We start from the raw sequence: 6,000 nt of genomic DNA, 5'->3' as shown, positions 1-6,000 counted from the left end.
ATTAAGTAAATTAAAATAAAAGAAAACATAATGTTCCAAATAATCTGTCACAGCAATAAATGTGAATGAAATTTGGTCCCAATACAGTCCATCTGGGAAAGAGTTTGAGAATAAAATATTTCCTTTCCTTCTTCCAATATGTGTTGCTGGCATCACCTAGTCTTAGGCCAATACTAAACAAGACTCTGTAAATTAGAACTCTGTATATCTGCATTAATAATGTGAAGGCATAATGTTCTCTTTCCACATAAGCACCAGTTCCACACCAGTCTTCTGCATGTCCAACTGGGATTGGTACATTGGGTCGGGGGTACATTAATACATAAGTCAGAAGTATATTTGTACATTGGTACATTAGTCAGGAGTACATTGGTACATGGGGTCAGGGTTACATTGGGCAAGGGTACATTGGTACATTGAGTCAGGGGTACATTCGTATTTGGGGTCAGGGATACATTGGGCAAGGGTACATTGGTACATTGAGTCAGGGGTACATTCGTATTTGGGGTCAGGGATACATTGGGCAAGGGTACATTGGTACATTGAGTCAGGGGTACATTGGACCAGAGATACATTGGACCAGAGATCCATTGGTTCATTTGGCAAGGGTACATTGGGTCAGGGTACAATGGTACATTGGACAGGGGTACATTGGTCAGGGTACATTGGTACATTTGTATATTGGATCAGGGTACTTTAGTACACTAATTCAGGGGTAGATTGGTACATTGACTCAGGAGTACATTGGTACATTGATACATTTGGCAAGGGTACATTGGTACATTGGACAAATAGATAGGTAGATACTTTACTGATGCCAAAGAAAATTAGTGTCACAGTATCTTGTGTATAGATATAAATATTAGAAGAGAAGCAGAAAGAATAAAAACTATGTTACCACAAACAGTCTAACAGGAGAGAGTTCATCACTTCCCCAGCTATAGGTTCACTCATTATCGAGCCTAATGGTCAAGGGTAAAAATGACCTCATATAGCACTCTTTGGAGCAGCACAGTTGTCTTAATCGATTACTGAAAGTGCTCCTCTTTTCAGTCAAGGTGGCATGCAGAGGGTAAGAAATATTCTCCAGAATTGCCAGGTTTTCCATAGGATCCTTTGTTCTACCACAGCCTCTAGTGTGTTAAATTTGACTCTATAACAGAGCCAGCCTTTCTAATCAGTTTATTGAGCCCATTGGCATCACCCTTGATGATGCCATTACCCTAGCACACCACCACATAGAAGATTGTACTGGCGAAAACAGGATAGTAGAACATGTGAAGGAAAGCCCTTCATTCTCCAGAGGACCTCGGTATCCTCAGGAAGTAGAGGCAATTTTGGCCCTTTTTGTATACACCCCCATGTTGATGCTCCACTTAAGTCTGTTATCCAGGCGCACCTGAGGTACTTATATGTCCTCACCATTAGTAGTAACAGGGAGCAATGCAGTCTTAATTTCCCTAAAGTTCATCACCATTTCCTTTGTCTTACTAATGTTGAGCTGCAGATGATTTGGCTTGCACCATTTGGTACATTGGGTCAGGGTACATTGGTGTATTAGACAGGATTACATTGGACAAGGGTACATTGGTGCATTGGCCCAGAGGTATATTCATACATTGGGTTACATTGTTTTTTCGTCAGAAACATAATCAGTGGTGCCCTGAGATATGAATCATGCAGCATCTGAGGTGTTTGAGTCCATACGACTGAGTCTATACCTCCTCCTTGGTGGTAGCAATGAAAAGAGAATCAGAATCAGATAAGGGTCCAAACTGCCCACAATACTCAAAGTGTGGTCTGACCAATACCTTATAATGCCTCAGCATTACATCCTTGCACTTAATCTCCTAATATGGCTCAGTGCCAAATTTTGATTATGCTCCCATCAAACATTTGGGAAGTTTTACAATGTTAAAGGTGCTATATAAATGCAAGCTGTTGTTGTTTTTGCATTGTTGAATGCTTGGGAGGTCCCTGATGGCATTGCATGTCAACATTAATGTGGTTGCAACTCCCAGGCTCCCTTGGAAACTGATGCTACTGAGCATTGCAAAATGCCAGCTGGGAATGCCCGGTGATCTCCAGAGATTGATGTCACATCTCTGGACAGCGCTGATGTGTAAATCACGCGATGTAGTGACACAAGACTCTAAGCAACCAAATACAGATTCTCAATTTTACGCATTCGAAACGGAGCTTTCATTCCATTAATCCCAATAGCTTCAATTTTAGACACAGTCTCAGGGAATATCTGAGAAGTCAAACTGACATTGGTAAGTAAATTAATAAAGACAACAAAAGATATATATGTAGGTCAATGGTGGACTGGATTCAGTACTGGAAGTTTAAGGTAAATGTGCACTATATATTTATCTGAAATTCTAAATCACAGCAACTCAAATGGTGTGTGTATGTGTGTACGTATAAATCAGAATCAGGTCGAATATCATTGGCATATGTTGTGAAACTTGTTATTTTGCAGTAGCAGTACAATGCAATATATAATAATAAAGTAAGTATAAATTGCAATAAGAAATATATTTTTTAAATTAAATTAAATTAACAGTGCAAAAAGAGCAAAGAAAGAAAAAAATAATAGTGAGTTAGTGTTCATTGTCTATTCAGAAATCTGATGGCAGAGGGAAAAATTCTGTTTTTAAAACATTGAAGGTGAGTCTTCAGGCTCCATTATATACATGTATATATTATATATGGAGATTTCATTATATACATGTATACTATATAATGTGTATATTATATATTTAGGCTCCATTATATAGATATCGCATGTAATATAGACATTCAGCATAAATGTTGGCACTGGCCGAAGTTTCACACAGTCCTCAGGACTGTGGAGTTTTTCAAAATGTTTTACATTCAGTCAGCATTGGCATGAGCTGAAAAATCACATTCCCTCCACTTAACCAGATGGTTCACGGTCTACTCTAAAGTTTTAGGCACAGAAATCAAGATTGATTCTCCATTACAAAGTAGAGCTGGGGATAGAGGAAGGTGTCCTTTGCAGAATGAAGGGAAGGGTTATCCATTGTGGAAGTCTGGATTGATTCTCCATTACAGAATGAAATGGAGAATAGGGGAAGGTTTTCATTGCCGAATAGAGGGGAGGTGGGTATTGTTGTGGAACAGTTGGGGAGGGCAGGGATAGATGCACCTTTGGTGGTGTTGCCTTTTAGCAGTGACATTCAGCCAAGGCTTTCTCTTCAGAATCAGAATTAACTTACTTCATTTTCATATGCCGTGAAAGTTGTTGTTTTGTGGCAGCAGTACATTCCAACACATAATAATAAAAAAACTATAAATTACAATAAGTATACATAAAACATTAAATTACATAGGTAGGGCAAAAAGGAGGATAATAATAGTGTGAGTGTTCATGGATTCGTTGTCAATAGACAATAGGTGCAGGAGTAGGCCATTCGGCCCTTTGAGTTAGCACCACCAATCACTGTGATTATCCACATTCAGAAATCTGATGGAGGTGCAGAAGAAGCTGTACCTGAAACATTTAATGTGTGACTTCAGGCTCCTGTACCTTCTCCTTGATGGTAGCAATGGGAAGAGGGCATGTCTGGGTGATGGGCTCATTAATAACAGACGCCACATTTTGAGGCAAAATTTGTCTGGGTATTTTAAAAAGGACAAAAGTGTCCTTTCAATGTCCTGGGGCAAATAATCCTGTTCAACACTGAACTGATTCCATAACCCACAGGCTCACTTTTCAGGACTCCACAACTCATGTTCTCCATATTGTGTATGTATTTATTATCATCTATATTTTTTCATTTTTGCACAGTTGCTTTGCATATTGGTTTTATGTGTGTGCAGTTTTCATTGATTCTATTCTATTTCTTTGTTCTACTGTGAGTTCTTTGTCTTAAGTCCATCACCCCTACAGCAGCTTGGGAGCTTTAACGTTGTCCTCAGGTGTAGCCATCTTTGAAGATCCTTCCTCTCCCAGGGATGAGGTTTTTGGAGCTTCTGTTGGCATTTTGTAACTCTAGGTTTTTATGGAATGAGGTTGCTAGCCCCGTGCCCAACTCTCCTCCTTTCACAGGCAAGCTTAGAACTATCCATGGTAGAATTTCTACTGTGAGTGCCCACAAGAAAATAAATCCCAGGATAGTATATTGTGATATATACTTTGATAATAAATTTACTTTGAACTTAGATCTTTCCTTGATCAAATTCTAAAACTGATTGCCTGATAAGTATCACTTTCCATTGTGCTGTGATAAAACTAGTTTCTGGTTTGCAATAATGACCACACTTTGATAAAACTAGTGATACAATTGTGTTGAATAAGCCTGAAAGAGCCAAAGCATACATGCACAGATCCTCCACATTAGCAGGCAAAATTAATCAGCCAAGGGAGAGAAGGACAGGGAAGTAATAGTATGACTGTATACAACACTGGTGAGACCACAGCTTAATCTTGTGTTCAGATATGATCACCACTTTACAGGAGCAATATAATTATGCTGGAGATGGTGCAGAGATTTAAGACAATAAGACCATAAGATATAGGAGCAGAAGTAGGCCATTCAGCCCATCAAGTCTGCTCCACCATTCAATCATGGCTGATCCAATTCTTCCAGTTGTCCCCACTCCTCTGCCTTCTCCCCCATACTCTTTGATGCCCTGGCTAATCAAGAACTTATCTATCTCTGCCTTAAATGTACCCAATTTCTTGGCCTCCACAGCCGCTCATGACAACAAATTCCACAGATTTACCATCCTCTGACTAAAGTAAATTCTCTGCATCTCTAAATGGATGTCCTTCAATCCTGAAGTCTTACCCTCTTGTCCTAGACTCCGCTACCATAGGAAATAATTTACAAAGATTTTGTCAGGACTGAAAGGTTGTAGCCATGAAGAAAGATTGAATGAAATGGGTTTTTTTTTTCTTTGAATGAGAAGCAGAGGAAATTATATCATTGAAGTGTACAAAGTTGAGCAGTCCTTGTAGAATAAATAGGCAGGACTGCTTTTCCTTCGCAGAGAAGGAATAATCCTGAGAATATATATTTAAATTACTTAGTAGACATATCAGAAGAAGCAGAGGAACAATATTTCTCCCAGAGCAACACACACAAAATGCTGGAGGAACGCAACAAGTCAGGTAGCATCTATGGAAATGAATAAACATTTGATGTTTCAAGCTGAGATCCTTCATTAGAACCTGGCTCCAAACATTAACTCTTTACTTATTTTCATAGATGCTGCCTGACTTGTTGAGTTCCTCCAGCATTTTGTGTGTGTTGCTCCGGATTTCCAGCACCTGCAGAATCTCTTGTATTTAATATTTCATTCACGGGGAGAGACAGGAACGTGAATCACGTTTCATTATTACTTGAATCTCTATTAGAAGGACTGTGACTACAGGGCAGTGAACAACGTTGTAGTGTGGTCTAGGCTGGGTTGATCAGGGATATTCAGTAGGCAGGTCCCACTGAGGAAAGGGTCTCTGGATTCAGGGACACTCACATCCCATTAAGGAAATGTTTTCTCAGTCTAGAAACATTCAGGTTTAAAGTTTTAAGTAAAAGCGTGTATATGTCACGATATAAACGCTGAGATTCATTTTCCTGCGGGCATTCACAGTAAGTACAAAGAAACAGAACTAATGAAAAGGAACACGCACAAAGTATATAAACAGCCAATGTGCAAAAAACAACAAATTCTGCAAATACAAAAAATAATAAATAAATAAAAATAAATAAATAAGCAATAAATAAATATCGAGAACATGAAGAGTCCTCGAAAGTGAGCCCATAGGTTAGGGGAATGATTCAGTGTTAAGGTGAATGAAATTGAGTGGTTATCCCCCTGTTCAAGAGGCTGAAAGTTGAGGGGTAAAATAACTGTTTCTGAATCTGACGGTGAGGGTCCTGTACATTCTGCTTGAAGGTAGCACCAAGAAGAGGTTCTCTGGATCTTGGGACGTTCAGTTTTCGCTGAGAGAAGGTTCTCTAGATC

The sequence above is a fragment of the Hypanus sabinus genome, chromosome 27 (genome assembly GCF_030144855.1).
Source record: "Hypanus sabinus isolate sHypSab1 chromosome 27, sHypSab1.hap1, whole genome shotgun sequence".
Lineage (NCBI taxonomy): Eukaryota > Metazoa > Chordata > Chondrichthyes > Myliobatiformes > Dasyatidae > Hypanus > Hypanus sabinus.
The sequence above is the reverse complement of the archived record's forward strand: the minus strand, read 5'-3'. Positions refer to the sequence as shown.